Source organism: Sapajus apella, unplaced genomic scaffold (assembly GCF_009761245.1).
Source record: "Sapajus apella isolate SASKATOON/1434 unplaced genomic scaffold, GSC_monkey_1.0 scaffold1, whole genome shotgun sequence".
NCBI classification, from domain to species: domain Eukaryota; kingdom Metazoa; phylum Chordata; class Mammalia; order Primates; family Cebidae; genus Sapajus; species Sapajus apella.
In genome coordinates this window covers 55934003-55951721 of record NW_022436941.1, presented here as the reverse complement: position 1 = coordinate 55951721, position 17719 = coordinate 55934003, and the positions used below count along the sequence as shown (strand labels likewise).

At 33.6% G+C, this 17719-nt stretch overlaps 1 protein-coding gene across 2 annotated transcripts in view; it reads right to left on the bottom strand.

Annotated features, from left to right (window-relative positions):
• EDIL3 (EGF like repeats and discoidin domains 3) overlaps positions 1–17719 on the bottom strand; it is a 439880-nt gene that overhangs the window by 292676 nt on the left and 129485 nt on the right. The gene's annotated exons all lie outside the window — the stretch shown is intronic.

Below are 17719 nucleotides of genomic sequence, written 5' to 3'. Positions count from 1 at the left end.
GTAAGGACACAGGAACCTACATTTTAAAGAGTGACCCCAGGTGGCTCTGACTCATATTCTGCAGCCCACACATGGATATACACAGATATTATAAAAATGGAGGCCACAATATGAAAATATAATTTTAACCTTGGGGAGTAATTAGGAACATTGTAAGTATATTAGAATCCCAAATTCTGGGCTTCACATAGAACCAATTAAGTCAGAGTCTTTACGTGGCATTAACTTGCAGCCAGGATTGAGGTATTGCCAGGCAGTATCATATAAGATATATCTTATAATGTGCTATTTTGTATTGATGTATGAGATAACATTACTGTAACTCATAAACATGTGAATCATGTTGATTCCTGTTTTAAGAGGTAGGAAGGTTTGAGAGCGGCAAGACTCCAAGGGCAATAACTTACTGCCCTGTGTATGTGGAGGATAGAGCACAGCAATTGCAAGAGTGAAAAAAAGTTTGTCTGAAGCAGCTTTACATTTTTGCCTATTACTTCATACTTTCAACCTTTAGACTTCAACACACAGTCTGTGAAGTATTTCTGCTCTGTGAGGAAGTGCAGTTTACCCAGAATATGACAGTTGAATTAGTTGACACAAGCCAGTATTATTTCACTTGATTCGTGACGTTTTAAAATAAAAATTCACTCAGCTGAATTGCTTATAAAGGAACTTTGTTCCCAGAGGCTTCGTTGATCAAGGTATCACTGTGCCGCCAGGGAGTGGTCTCCACTCTTTTCCGTTAAAATTACATATGTGTAGAGTACACTTTAGACAAGCTGACTTTGTGTCCTGACAGTATTTTCCTCTCACACTGTTTGGCTCGCCTCCTTGGCACATAAAGAAATGGAGAGAGCAAACACAGTTGGCATGCATAGGGCAGAGAACATAAATATTTTAAAAGCTGTTTGCCGCTTTATCATGTCCAAAATATATCATAACATGTTCAGAGAGGAAAAAAAATGGTAGCTTCCAGGAATTCCCTTTTTGGAAAATATCATAGGGGCTTTTAGAAGTGCTGACTTAGATGAGTCACTGTTAACAAAAGTCTAGCGATTCAAAAGGAAAAATAAATCCTTATACTAAATTCACAAAGCACCCAATGAGATGTAAGTATTTTTCATTTGATAAAGGAAAATGCAGAGGTTCAGCGTGGCTGAACGATCTGAGTTCAATTTGAATGAGCTCATGTCAGCGTGACTTTAAAACTGAACTCCTTCCACTATGCCTTATTTTCTCACAAAATGCTGATTCCATTTCTACTTAAAGACAAAAACTAGATGACAGGGAGTTTATTGAAATTCAGTCAGCACTATTTAAAGCATTGGGTCATGGGAGTGGTTATGCTCCTAAATAATGTTAGCTGGACTTAAGCATAAATGTGGGGGAAAAAATAAAGAAAAATTGATATAGAGGCTGAGGAGAGAAATCCCTTCAAGAAATGGAATTCTTTTTTGGAAGCTTTTCCACGTCCCTTACAATCCAAGTACAGTCATAGGAAGCTGAGATCCTGACTGGTTAAACAAAACACCCTGAAGAAGTAACGTCTAAGAAGGAAGATTAGAAGTTGCTAAGATTTTACTCTTCCATTATGTAGAAGTAAGTGAGAACTTTTAGGAAGGAACTAGCAAGTACAGAAATGAAGACGATTCCAAATTTAACAAGAGTCCTAGCTATCAGAACCTTTGAAAAGCAAATCCCATAGGGCAAGCTGTGCACCAACCTACACTTGAATTTGCAATACCCAAAAGTATCTTTGTGACAAATTAGTAGAATTACAGCCAGCAGATATACAACTTTGCAAAGATTGTATCAACACCTACATATATAAACATCTTTATATATCAACATATATAGATGTATCGACATCTTTATATTCAACATCTACATAGCAGTGCTTCCTTGATATGGGTAAATGTCATTACCCAATATTCATGCTATTTCAACTCATAAATGCATATACACAAGGATTAGTGTTGGTAATAATTCAGCTTTATTTATCTCTGTAACAAAGGCTAACTGCATTACTGAACAAAACATCATGAATTATTAACAGGTGGCAACTAGAGCCCCAGAGTAAAAATAAACCTCGAAGTGAACATTAGTTGCCTTTTTAATGACATTTCCTTGAAACAAGTATCACAGAAGGTACTATCATGCTACCCAAATGATTCTTCTCTCTTCCTCTCAGAAGTCAGAAAATTAGCAATTAAAATAAAAACCTGAGTCTATGGCACATGCAGTCTCTTTTTAGTTTTGGAAATTTAAACACATGCACAAAGAAAGCCCAAAATAAACAACCTAGAAAATAAGTGTATTGTTCCACTTGGTCAGCATTTAGAAGAATATACTGAAATTATAATGATGGTAGGAAAGCAGAGAGTAAAAATTACATCAGATGTATAGAATTTAAGAAAGTATAATCTTCCTATCATCCATAACACAATCTTTCTAAGTGTCTGTTAAAATGCCCCATATCTACTGAATTTTAATATTGGGTTTTAGTCCAGGATTTTGCATTTTTAATAAGCTCTGTAGGTAATTGCCATGAACACTAAATATTGAGAATTCTGACTCTAACCCATCAAAGTTTATTTCACTGGGAAAGAACTATGGGTACCATTGTTAGAACTCCAGCAGTAAATCAGTAGGCTTACAGGAAACCCTTTGCAAATTATATTCTGGTTGTTTCACTAGCTTTCAACACTGTTTTCTTGTATCATCTTCAGATTTCATCAGATACTTATATCAATGCTTTGGGGAAAGATGATATCCCCTTTGGATTTAATAAAAAGTCTACATATCAGAACTAACTAAATCTGTTCCCTTTTCTTGGCCACAGTTACTGGCCTGGGTATAGGCATATAACTCATTTGGGGACAATGATATGTAAGGAGATATTTGTGTGTATTTAGGTGGAGAGAGGCTCTTAGGAAAAAAAAAAAAAAAAAAGGCTTCCTCACTCTTCTGAGAAGGTGTCTGGAAAAAACCCCCTTTCACTCCCTTTTAGATTTGTGGCCGCAGAAGTCATTGGCATGCAACTTGCAACCATAATGGGAGCCAGATTTAGAAGAAAGCTGATCCTGCTCAAAGGCATAGTCCAAAACCAAGATACTAGATTCTTGATGACATAATTGTTGAGCCACTACATCATATCAGCCATGAATCCTGACCTACCTTTGGACTTCTAGTTCTAGGGAAAATACATACTGTGTATTATTTGACTTGAGCTTTTTGTTATTTACTACTAAATGGCATTCTGCTACAATCCTAATCAGTTTTGTTGTTCCTTTTAAAAATATATTAGAATGCATAAGAAATTAATTATCTGAGGCAGTTGAGACCAGAAGTACACACAACCTCAGGCTATGCTTTCAGTGGGAAGCTGAGATTTCAGTGCTTTATTTTTCCAGGGAGCTAACCACCATGATTTGATACAATAAACCTATTCCTTGATTTCTAAGTTAGTCGCTCTTTTGCAGGACATTCCAGCAGTGTACATGTTTCTGAGGTGTGGTATTGTTTGGGAGAACAGGAAGGCCTCATACAGACATCCCTTCCTTCATTTCTTTCCCAATCTCTTTCTCTTTTTTTTCCACATGTATCAATTGTGAAGTACAACTACCCAAGCCCAGTGGGCTGTATATTACTCTGATACAACATGATACTATAACACAAAAATTTCTTCATTGGATAGATTCTAGTCTCTTTGCGTAGTTTCAACAATTCTTACATATCCTGTTTTAGTGTTTTATTTTTTAGTGTTTTAAGTAAACTTTTATAACTTGGAAATTATATCCATTGAAAACAATTTTATAGCCAGTGTGGCTTACCATCAAATAGGAAAAGCTCATTATGAAATGTAAAAATTACATTTCTTAATATATTATAATATATTTTACATGTGAATGTTAATTAATAGTGACTTATGGATCCTTTCGTTGGCTATATCATAAATTTGGTTAGGCATGGACCAAATATGCCTTGCAAGTATATGATTATCTAGTCATTAATTATTTCCATAACCAAAGTAACAGAAACTATGTACTATTGTATTCTGATGATATTTTAGAATGTTTTTATTCAACTTCAGTGGTGCAAAAATAGCAGTCATGATATTTCTGCTTATTTATGCCTACCCGGAGGCTCTAAATATGTGTGTATGTGGGGGTGTGTGTATGTGATTACTAAAATAAAGGTCAAGTATTATTTCAAATTTGTAAACTCAGTCATTAAAGTAGGAAATGGAGTTGCACAGAAGTATTGAGACAGAGATATGGGTTCATTTGGTGTTTGTTTTGTTCCTTGTTTATTTGTTGTTCTTGGCCATTGGCTCAAATGGAATATGACTTCAGACTTAAAGGTTGCTATTACTAACTTCTTTCCTTTGAAAAGTATAACAAAGATGAGTAGTTTCCCCTGGCCAAATATTTCAGACAGGATATGATGTGGTCAACTCTATAGTCTCAGAACTGCAGACTATTTGGGTCACTGTGAGGAACAGCATTGTATTGGCATAGAAAATGCTTGGATAATCAAAACATCTCCATTTCCTCAGCATTTTACATGCATTTTGATTCTGGTGAAAAATTTGGAGAATGGCATCGACTGAAGTATTTATATAATACATAAAGCATAATCTTGTACATATGTAGTTAGCATGTAAACATATACTGTGTTTTTATTAGTCTCTCCCATTAGACTAGGAGTTTCATGAGGGCTTGGCTGTAGCATTTTTTGGCTCAGCATTACATCCATTATTTTTAAAACAGTGTCTGGAACACTGTAATAACTGAATAAATATTTGTTGAAAGAAAAGATGCACAAATGTTTAATATAGCCATTGGATTAAATAAAGCTTAGCTGCTTCATTTTGTAATATTATTAAACTCATCAAAGAAAGCCTTATATCTTTGTATATGTTTCATAATATAAATATATACATAAATATATATAGATTCTATAACTATATGTAGTTCTAGAAATCAGATTTTCTTTCTTGGGGTAGGAGGGAAATGAAATAATTGTTATAAAGACAATGGTTGCTCTAAAGACAGATTATCTCATAAAAAATTAAATCTGTAATTTTTAAACTAACTCAGAAAGCATGAAGCTATGATTTATTAATTAAATAGATTAAATAGAACCACAAAATGCACTTTTAATGTTTAGTAGTGATGTAGTTTACATGGGTTTCACAATGTATTTATACAGTGAATCATCTTAACAGCAATTAGCAGTGCATTTGTAATTCTCTCATTTTAGAAAGAGGTGTAAATGAGAAAAACAACAACAAAAAATGCATGGAAGCTTTGGGTTCATTTTGTGTCACGAATTAAAAAACAAAAATAAACTGAACAAAAACACACATTTTATAAAAGTAAGCCAGAGTACTTGGAAGCTGGAAAGTAATATGGCTCAGGTAGCTCCATTCATATCCCAGCTATTATTAAAGAGGCTTTGGGAACATAATCAGTAGTGAAAATCTTTAAGTTAGATGATTTGATATCACAAAGGGAGTTACAATTCAATATTTTGTGTATCTATTCTATTTTCCTTAAATATCCTTTGTTTTTTAAATGTGCCCTTCCTCTCTATCCAAACCCATGCCATCCTTGTCAACTGAATTCATGTCTTACCACCTTCAATTCCTTAGTATTTATGTCAGTCTACAGATACTCACTGCCTTTAAAACTGTAACCTAAAGCCGGTTCTAAACAGAATGATACATAATATTTTCCAGCCCTCCTTCCCAAGCTGGACATTATTCTTTCTTGGAGGGCAAATGTTTTAATTTTGCACAGTGTATATAACTGGTACTGAGTAAATATTTTTGAAAAGCTGTCCAATTTTAAGATGAGAAAATGAAGTTCATAAGTGAATTTAAACTGTTTTTGCCTTTTTTTTTTTTAGCTTAGTAAATGAGGATTGAAAATTAAATCTAAGTTATCCTAAGAAAATTCATGGGCAAATAAAAAGAAGAAACTTGTAAGGGATAAAGCAGATCAAAAGTTAATATAAATGATTTCTCAGATTTATCCATTTTTCAATAAAATTAATAAATTGATAATATTTTTGAAAATTTAATATAGGCAAGGGGGACTAATTAATTCTGCAATGATAATGCAGTTTAATGTCACTAGAGAAGCTGTGAAGCTGAGGTTACCAGATCACCATACATGAATTTCAGATGATCACAGCATCCACAATATTTTGTTTCACAGCACCTGACAACAGGAAGCTGATACTCTCAGGCTCCTTTATGTTCTATGGATTTCTGCTTTATTTATTTGTGGGAGACTACTCACTTCAACTTCAGTTCATTTCCATAAGTCTGGACAAATGAGCTAATCTAAAAAGCAAACCTGTTAAAAACAAAAGAACAAAAAACTATAAAGTGATGAATAGATCAGCAATACTGGCACAAATCTCAGTGACAGTATCCACTTAAGAAAACCACAGAATCATTGCACATAAAATGTTAATGCTGGACACGACTTAATGATCAAGAGTGCTGGCAAAAAAATCCATTGGTACAATGGGTTAAGGTTTGCATTAGAAAATAGAAATATATTACCAAATCACCTAAATTACCAGCTAAAAGCTAACCACAAGCAAAATTGTGAAGTACACTCATTTAACATCAGAATACATACACATGTGTATAAAATAATTAAATATATATTTATGATATAATAAATGAACAGAGGATTATACAACATATGCTGAATAATATTTAATGGATATGGCATAATTTGTTTAACTAAGTCTTTAGTTGAATTCCAGGATTTCTGTTTTATAAACAAGGTTTCAACGAATAATCAGATTTCATTTGAATCATGGTAGAAACAAAGAAAATAAATTACTCAATACTTTTATTAAATAAACAAAGTTCATAATCCTAAACACAATATAAAATATTTGCTTTTTGTATGCAAGATTTTAAAAAAATCCTCTTTGATGCCATAAGCCTATTTTTAAAAAAGTACTATGCTTCTTAAATATATTGGATGATATTATATTTCTGCCATCTTTTGGTGACGATTACTCCCTTACTTTAACAAACTTGCCATTAGCAGAGATATAGTAAAACTTTCGACATCCCATGTCTAAGTAGCACAAAACACAGAGACAAACAAATGACTGATCTATGTGTCTGGTGGATGCAGCCTTAGATCAATTACTGGTTTCCCTGCCCATCACCCCATCCCGGTAGCGATGATTAGGGTTGAATACTGAATATTCTGTATCTTCTGAGATATAAATAATATAAAATTTCAATGCTTTTTAAAAACAAATGGTGATGAATTTAAAGATAGAAAATTCATAGCAGAATCTTGGCAAACAGTGTGTGTGTGTGTGTGTGTGTGTGTGTGTGTGTGTGAGTGTGTGTATCACAATCAAGCATTTCACATGGTTATAGTTATTTCAAACATGACTTTTTACCATTTTAATATCTATGAGGTCTTTTAGTAAAATATCATTCCCTTTTTATTGCTTATATTTCAAAATAATTCAGAAATTTTATGATGGCATGGAAATGATATGTTCCCGAAATACAGATCCACACATTTGGCTTAATTAAAACATATTTTGAAATTCAAAAGATGAAGGGGGAAGAAAAAAAACAGTGGGCAGGTCTAACTTGAAGATAAATGAGATATTTCTGTGAGATCCGTATGTGTCTTTTTGGTCAAGGGGAATTATCTTTTCATGTAGTTTGAACTGATCCCAAGTACACTCATTAGAAGAGATATAGCACAATTTCTGCCAATCTAAAGTGCTCCTGCATTATATAGCAGTGAGTTAATGACTGCTTTAGAGGATTTTTTTTTCTTCCTGTTACAATAGGAGCTAAAATTAAATGTTTTCTTTTCAGAATCATTAGGACCTTCTTTAAAGGAAAATAATTTAACCATATTCAGGTGTTAATCATATGACACTGACAATGTAATTTTCCTATCTGCAAAACTTGTCTCCCTAGGCTGTTTTTCCTTAATTGGAATGTCTTTGAAGAACTCAACTGATAAAAAAGTAGACAGGTCTAACTTTAAGGCAATGAAATTCAGTAAAGGTACAGGTCTACTCAGGGGGAGCCTACATCACATTTTTCTTATCTTTTAGAATGTTTTCAATTTTTGAATGCCAACTGTTAATTTCTACCCTTCTAATAGGTCCAATCTGCTGACCAAAAGTCTATATCTCATTCAAAACTTTTAGAGGCAGGGAACTCAAAATCTCACCGTGGAACATGTCAGATCTCTCTCCCAGAGCTGGCCTCTGGAAAACAATGGACTGACGAGGCCCATTCTTTGACATGCCAGTCATTAAACTATTTGAAAGCTATTTTGTTTTCTTAACTGAGATAAATACCCCTACTTAATTTTAAATATTATGGTATATGCTCCCTGGTCATCATTTTTTTGTTGACTCACTCTTGATAAACTCAAATTTGATAATATATTTTAAAATATAGTAACAAGAATGGAAACAGTACTCCAGATGTGATCTAACTAGCACAAAATATATTACATGTTTTGTTTAGGCTGCTATATAACAACCAGCAATCCAACATTGTAAAGAATTAATAACAACCAGCAATCCAACATTGTAAAGAATTAATTTCCTTTCCTGCCCTCCTTCAGCTACATCTTATGGTCCAATTCCTAGAGTACTGGGGACTGGTAATATTCCTCCTGCCTAAAGGTAAGATTAGTCAGAAGAGGTCATTCTTGGGTTTGAGTCAAGGGAGAATATAACTGGCATGCAAATCTTGTCAAAATATCTTTGCAAAGGGAAAAAAAATTGCAAAATTTTGAAACAAAGAAAAGCCTTAAAGATATACTTTGAATCTTTCACTTTCTCTCTAGCAAAGAATTTAGTTTGCATATATTTCACATGTAGTTGATTAAAGTCCACAGGCAGGAAAACCAAACATTTGTTCTAATGGAAACAATTTCCTTCGTGTCCAAAACTAAGTGTCCATCCTAGTTTTGTAGGGAATATAAATATTTTGTAGCTTCTCATGAAATTTTCCATGTTTCTCCTGGAAACCAGCTTTAAAACTTTACAGTTGTTTCTTCCAACCACTAATTTCTGGTTTGAAATTCTAGATTAAAAGTTAGCATCAATTTCAGTCAATGAGCCACATTCAGCCCTTTTCAAATCAACTACCTATTAGGCCAAGTCCTGTCGAAAATAAAATAATTAATAAATCAAAAAATAAATGTATCTTGGAGGCAGAATAAAAATGAAGTAGAAAAAAGTACAATTTAAACAACTTAATCCTCAAAAGGAAAGCCTGAGGTAGTACTTAAATGTTCGGATAAGAGTTTTGTGTTCCTTTGTTTTTATAATGATTACATGCTTCAATAATATATTATCAAGAGAAGTTATAGAGTCTTATTTCTGGGATAATTTTGGAAACAACATTGAAGACTATATGTTGGTTCAAGGAGATGAAAAGAGGCTCTATATCGGGGGTCCCCAACTTCCCTGGGGCATGAACCTGTGCCGGTCCTGGCCTGTTAGAAACTGGCTGCACAACAGGAAATGAGCCTAAGCCCGCCTCCTCTGAGATCAGCAGCAGCATGAGATTCTCACGGGAGCAGGAACCCTATTGTGAGCTGTGCATGCGGGTTATCTAGGTTGTGGGACCTTTAATCTAATGCCTGATGATCTGCGGTGGAACAGTTTCATGCTGAAACTACTCCCCCACCAAATGTTGGTGGAAAAAATTTTCTTCCACGAAAGTGGTGTCTGGCAGCAAAAAACTCGGGGACCACTGCTCTGTACAACATAGGTCCACGTTACATTCTTGGTCTTGCTCTCAATCCTCCCCATAAACACCTTATAACCTGAGCAGCCACTAATGCTAATTCTTCTAGAAAGTTTCCATGTCTCCTATCTTTGTACTTTTTGTCATTCTATATTTGCTTAAAATGTCCCAATCTAATAATTTCTACAGATGAACTAAATTTCCATCTCAGCTCATCTCAAAAGCCACCACAACCATAAAATCTGATTCCTAGGACAGGAAGTGATCTTTCCCCGCTTGATACTCATTGCACATTTTTCCCCTCTTAACGATAATTATTTCCTGCATTGTATAATGCTTACTGATACGCCTGTCCTTATCCTTTTTCAAATTTAGATATTTAAAAGGCAGAGCCTTCATTGTCAGATCATAGAGAAAAGGTAGATTATAAGCTCTCCATGAAGGCTCAATACACATTTGTTAAGTAGAAGATCCTATTGTTCTTTTTTCCTTGTGATTCTATCTTTATGCAAAGCCACAAAGAGCTTATTGTTGATCTATCATACCCAAGAACCTAATATTAATGTGTTGTCATAAATCCCAACTTGGTATTTATTATAACTTTGCAGGATTCCCATTTTGCAATCTTATAAAGAAAAATCAATTCATAACTTATTTGCTGTAAGCATAAGGAAAGCTATATTCCTAAAAGACTGATTCCTAATTATGCAAGCATTACTTACATTACTCATAAATTTCATGTAATAAAATATAGAGTTCTCTTTGTCCCATGAGAAATGAGATGATTTGTCAAATTATATGTTGAAGGAAAGAAATTTTTTGAAAAATTAAAAGCTGACAGCTAAATTGCCCCCAGTTTGTGTATTCATGCTCAAACAGAAAAAAAAAAAAAAAAAAAAAAAAACTGACATAAAAATAATAGGTCAATATTTATTAGACAGTTCAATAATTTTATTAAAGACCAAAATGATGAAAGAATAGAGGCTTATATGCTTGATTTCTGCACATAGCTTTAAAATTGTAAATAAGGTTTAATTATTTATATCACTTTATTAGTAACTCCTAGGTGGCACTTATGAGCCAGACACTATTTTAAGATCCTTACATATATTGAATCATTTAATATGCATAAAAGCCCTTTGAAGTTGGTACTGTTTCCCCAATTTTACAGATAAGAAAAGTAAGGTGGAGAGAGATTTAGTAACTTGCTCAAAGTCACAGACTTAGCAAATAGAAGGCCAAGATTTCACCTCAGCCTGGCTAGTTTCTTAACCACATCCCCATGATGCAGTCCTATAAAGAATGTGTTCCTTCAGATATTTACACACTACAGAATTCGAGTAGAGCACGCTTAGCATATAACAAACACTGGAATTGGAAGTATTGTTATTGGCTGCGTACTAGGGCTCATGCCTGTAATCTCAACATTTGGAAGGCTGAGGTGGGCAGATTGTTTGAGCCCAGAAGTTCAAGACCAGCCTGGGCAATGTGGCAAAACCCCATCTCTACGAAATGTAGAAAAATTAACCAGGCTCAGCGGAGCATATCTGTAGTTCCAGCTACTTGGGAGGCTGAGTGGGGTGATCACTTGAGCCTGGGACGTCTAGGCTCCAGTGAGTCGTGATTGCATCATTGCCCTCCAGCCTGGGCCACAGAGACCCCATCTCCAAAGGAAAAGAATATCCAAACCAACAAACAAAAAGAAGTACTATTATTATTATTATTTCTTCAGGTTGTCTCATTGTTTGAAAGTACCATCCCCATATGTATAACAGGCACAGCTGAGTTTCAACAGAAGCACAGCAGTGTGGAAAAAGCATGGGACAAAATTGTAGGTTTAACAGCTGTTCTTCCACTGAGCAGGAATCAATGACCTGGGTCACAGAACCACTTCCCGTTTAACATTGACATTGATGTTAGCTCACTTGTTTATTTCCAGGTTATTTTACATGTATATTTATATGTGTGTGTATATATGTGAATGGTGCACTCTGAAAATACAGGCAACATTAAAGGGAAAAGTGTGAGGAAAACAGTCTTTGTCTTTGGCATTATGGTGACTGATAAACTGCATTAAAAGGCTAACTGCTCACACACCTAAATGTTTATCACCTGACGTCCTAATAACCATCAGGGCTCATTGAGACGTTAGCTTTACCACATTAGTTATGGGCCAGTCAAGCATTGTGGAAAGTAATACAGCTGGACCTCCATAGTTTAGCAAGTAATGAAATCTAATCTTGGAAGCCAGAGGCTATTCTGTGATGCACCCCAATTTATCTATTGCCTGAAGAGCCGAAGTCACTGGTTAAAAGAGAGCTAAGTTGACACACACAGCATGTGCCTTGTTCTTGAAAATGTTTATCGCTCCTTGTGTAGGTGAGTAACAATAATGAGTTCTGTACCCAATGACTCCCAGCGACTTGGGTGAAGCACTTCTTGTTTGATTCCACAATGAAACCTTACCAGATAAAGACATTGTGGGGTTATATCAATACAATGTATAAAAAAGGTGTTAATTCTTATTTGATATTCGCTAGATCTTCCAAGGATTAGTACTTAAGAAAACAACTATCCTACTGGGTTCTATCTTCGGCTGAGAGACTGAAATTTTGCCCTCCCTATTTTTCTTTCCAGACCTTGATTAAAATAAAAAGAAGATTACAAAAAATATTGATTGTTGTCTATTTTAAATCACAGCTTGGTTAATTTTATACTTTCAAAGGCCAAAATTAAATACAATCTGGAAATGATTCAGACCAAATTTACTCTTATTATACGACTCATTTAAAAATTATGTGTTACCCCTATACTTTAAGCAATAAGGATTATGGAATTTTCTTCACATAAATACTTTGATATATGTTAACAGTAAGTTGTCTTACAGTACAAAGTCACCTTGAGGTATCATCTAGTTTTCCTATGACTTCAGGGAAGGTGACCAAATAAAACTCCACAAACAATGACATCTACTTTAAGCTCCTTGACAAAGAATCCATGCCTCCGTTTCATCTCAGTAACCCTTATGCTTTATTCTTGTAATTCCTTATATCAAACAGCATGACTCTAGCATACAGGAGGTACCAATAAGATTTGTATTAGATGCTAGAGAAGGAGTCTCTAATATTTTCAAGAAATAAATCCAACCTATCAAAACTCTTATGTATTTATTTTTTTATTTATTACTTATTTAGTTAGTTTGAAGTGGTCTTTCTCTGTTGTCAGGCTGGTGTACAGTGGCGCAGTCTCAGCTCACTGCAACCTCCATCTCCCAGGTTCAAGCGATTCTCATTGTTTCAGCCTCCTGAGTAGCTAGGATTACAGGTGTGCACCACCATGCCTGCCTAATTTTTTCTTTTTTTTTTTGTATTTTTAGTAGATAAAAGGTTTCACCATGTTGGTCAGGTTGGTCTTAAACTCCTGAACTCAAGTAACCCACCTGCCTTGGTCTCCCAAAATGCTGGGATTACAGGCATGAGTCACCACGCAAGGGCAAAACACTTATTTTCAATGAATTCTTAAAGTGTCATCTCTTTCTCTTCATTCCATCTTCTGTGTTACTAGTAGTATGAAGAGAGATAAGACCCAAGGCTGTGTTATTACTCCATTAGCCCTTTACTTTCCATAAGAATAATATTAGTCGTTTTTGCATTTCCTACCTCTATTTAACCTTCTTAAGCTTTCTTGTCTGCTTATCCTAAGCCTGTTCCATACTCTAGATCAAGGGTCCTACTAGTCTGCGGGCTGTTAGGAACCAGGCCACATAGCAGGATGTGAGCAGCAGGCGAGCAAACATTACTGCATGAGCTCTGCCTGCTGTCAGATCAGCGGCAGCATTAGATTATCATAAGAACACAAACCCTGTTGTGAACTGCACATGCAAGCAATGTAGGTTGTATGCTCCTTATGAGAATCTAATGCCAGCCCACCTTCTCTGGAAAAATTGTCTTCCATGAAACCTGTCCCTGGTACCAAAGAGGTTGCGGACTGCTGCTGTAGATGCTCTAAAATATTATTTAAGCTTTCTTTGAAATAATGCCTACTCCTTGCCTTATTGACCTTGATTTTAGAGGATGTCCCTTTCTTTGTAGTTTTTATTAACTAAACTCTTCTTTATATATGCCTAGTTCTAGTTTGCCCTTTTAAAATGTTTTATGGCCTACTATAGTAATCATAGGTTTGAATGAAAATTAAAGGAGATATAATCATATTATTTAAAAAAAAAACATTGGATAGAATAACAGTCTTCTCTTTTACTCTTCATGTGTATTTTTCTTTTCCTATTACACAAATCAATTAACTCCAAATCTATATTACTATGATTAAGTGGGCATAAGTCCATTAAACTTCCTCTTGATTATAAATCTATCATGACAAGCTATTTAGCCTTTTCTATATAATTCTTATAATATAAAAAGCTCTCAAAAAACTCTTATCTCAACCCTTTATTTTTAAGAATTTAGTCTAAAGACACAATGGCAAATATATACAAAATTAAGTTGTAAGGCATTCTATCAAATTCTTCAAAATAGAGGAAATCAGTATACTGCTTAAATGTTCAAAAGTAGGGCCTCATTAAATAAATGATAATAAATGATGTAATGTTCTCTCCTATTTGAAAAATTTCAGGAAATAATTTTTAATTAAATGGGAAGATAATAATTTTATATCCTTATGTTAAAAAATTAAATGTGACTATCAAGAAATATAAACCATGTATTATAAGTTCTATACACACATATTTATACACATTAAACACAAACATAAATAATTTTATGTAAAAACCCAATTGCTATCATTCTTTATATGACTATATAGCTTTAGGGACATATAAAAATAAGCAGATACAGATAAATGATAGAAAAAAGACTGAAAGTATATATAACCTAAGATTATGATACATTTTGTTTAGTTCTTTTATTTTGTATGTTCTAAAGTTTATACATATATTACTTTTGTAATGAAGAAAGCCAATAAATAGAATGTAAAATATAAAATAAATTCATCTGGCTATACCTCAGAAAAGTACTCTATATCACTGTTTACTTTTTTCCTGTTAATGACATTCAGCAACTGAACTTGTTTTTTTTTTTTTTCTTTCTTGTTTCTACTGTAATCATAAGAAGAACATTTTGCTCATTCTCCAACAACATCTGAATTTCCCTGATGTTAAAATTTCAACACCTTGTTATAATTGCTTAAAAGTTAATGTTTTTTTAAATGAATTACTCTATTTGGATACCATAGTTTGTGGTGCAATTAACTTAATCTAAAGGAAATAAACAATAGGTATAATTGCCTACAATACAGAAATAGATTCATGTTGAAAATCAATGAATAAGATGAAATCAAGTAACAGAATGAAAGATTGTAATGATTTTGTGTATGTTTTAAATAGTATCTTGCAAGTGCTTTGTGAGTCTTCTGTAGATTGCTTTTCCATGAAAAGGCAAAGTTGGAAGATAAAATCTTTCCAGAGATTAATGCTAAATTTGCCACTGTGACCTGTCACTCTGAATTCATAATTTTGATTCTCAAAAATGTATGGAATTATACATTTTGGCAGTACAACAAGTGATTTAAGGTTATGAATAAAAGGGCAATTTGATGTTACCTCCAAATTTCACCTTCCTAATTTTTCAGTTTTTTTCCTAATATGTACAGAAAATAATCTAAGTTTTTCCTTTTTACTCCTTATAAAAATAATAATTGAAGAGCTTTTGCTAAAACCAATGTGATTAGAATTTGTGTATTCCTGGCCATATATTTGTATATAACATAAAAAGAAATGTCTTCAAACATAACTACGTGTTTATCAACTTTTTGCTTTGCCAGTAAAACTCGTAAAAAATGAAATTAAAAAGAGAAGCAACTAACATTCCACAGTAGACAGTAAAACTAGCCACAAACTCCTCCCCTTCTTGCATCCGCACGTTTGTGATATGAAATTGCATATACTCCCCTCAAAAGTGTTGTTAGGTACTATGAGGCAAGCCAAGATTTTGAAAAGTGCTTTTTAGGACTCGATCTTCCTTACTGCTCTTTGAAGAGACCTTTGCTGACCTTTGAAGAGACCTCCAAAGAGACCTTTGCTGCGGCCACTGTGTAATAGTAGAGATCAGTAAACCATCTTCTATCCAGCACCAGTCAACAAACCAACTGACCGCAGATGCAGATATGAGTGCAGCAAAGTTCTAAAAGATGTTCCAGGGGAGAATATCCACTTAGCTGTCTCACATACTTTTGAGATAGCATGATTATTTATTAATAAATCCACTAAACTTTGTGATTATTTGTTAGGCAGTAAAAGCTTAATGATACACATACAAATACAAAGGTAGTTATTCTTAATTAATAAGAAGGACGTACTCCTAGAAGAAAGGACGGTGGTTTAAATGATATAAATCAATTTCTTAATGGGTCATCATCTCTTCTTACAAATAAAAGCTTTACTACAAACTGGCTTTTGTCCTTTGACTGAGCAAGAGTGGCTCTCGGTACTCAGTAATATCTAAGGTTCTTTGATGTTATACATTTTTTTTCTTTCTCCAAGTTAAGATATAATTGCTACAGGTTCGAGTTGCAAACTAACATTCTAATCATTGCCATTATTAAAAGGAGAAATATTTTACATCAGTAAACTAATGAGTTTACATGGCATATTACAAAATTTTTACACATAGAAAACATAATTACTTTTCTATAATATATGCAAAATTAGTACAAAAACTTTCTCTTAAATTATTATGTGTCATCTTAACTGTATAATTATTTTTTCATATGAACTTATATTTAACCTTTCTTATTATTAGAATGGTAAGTAAACATAACTGTGAAAATAAACCCCTTTGACTCCAGTTGACTGGAAAATTTCTTAACAATCATCTATTGGTTAGCAGCTTTAGAGAAAGTAGTTTAGTCCATGAAACATAGCTCTCATTACGATAATTTCTAGGAGAATGGATTCAATTATGAGTCTATGAAGTAATCTTAAGAAAAGGGGAAAAAAACACCCTGAAAACTACTCACAATTTCATCTACTATGTGAAAAATTTAACAAATTTACCAAACCCCTCATTCGGTAACCAAAGTCTTGAAATCTAAAATAATTCTACACCACCCAAGAGAGCTACTTAAGGCTCATTAACTTTCTGACATTTCTTGATCACTAACAAGAAGTCTTTCAGACAGAGTCAGACTCTGTTACACTGCTTGATATTCTGATACTGATCGCCTTCTGAACTATAAACGTGAATATGGCTATTCATAGAGTGAAATATACAGTCAATTTGTAGCTTTTTTTTAAATGTGTATGACAGTCTCTATTTTCTGGGACAAATATACTCAATTTTTCATAATAAAATGAAAGTAAAGGAACAGATTAGTAGTGCAAGATAGGAGGGTAACAAATTTAACTGAATCTAAATTCGTATTGAAAAAGGAATATTATTACCAAAGGGAAATAAGTTTGTATGGAATAAGATAGGTAGAATAGGATAGGAGAAGATAAAACAGAATAAAATAACTTTTCCTAAATATATATATATATTTTACAGGATATGCATATATATATACACACACATATATGTACACACACACACACACACACACACACACACATGCATACATACAGAGATATATATGTATTTGGAAATGAGAATCCTGGCCAGAAGTCAATGTAACTGCAGAGAAGACAAAAGAAAATTTCTAAATAAAATAATATACAGTACTGATTATTATCCTGTACTGACCTACTTTCAATAATACACATAATTTTAATTTTTTCCCAAAAGTGATGATGGATCTTATATTACTACCAAATTCCAACGTTACATTCTTTGATCATTTTAACAGTATTTTACACATATTTAAGAGGTTACATGTATGCAAAATATTATTGAAAATTGTCTGGGTAATTTCACATAGCTTACTTTTAGACAC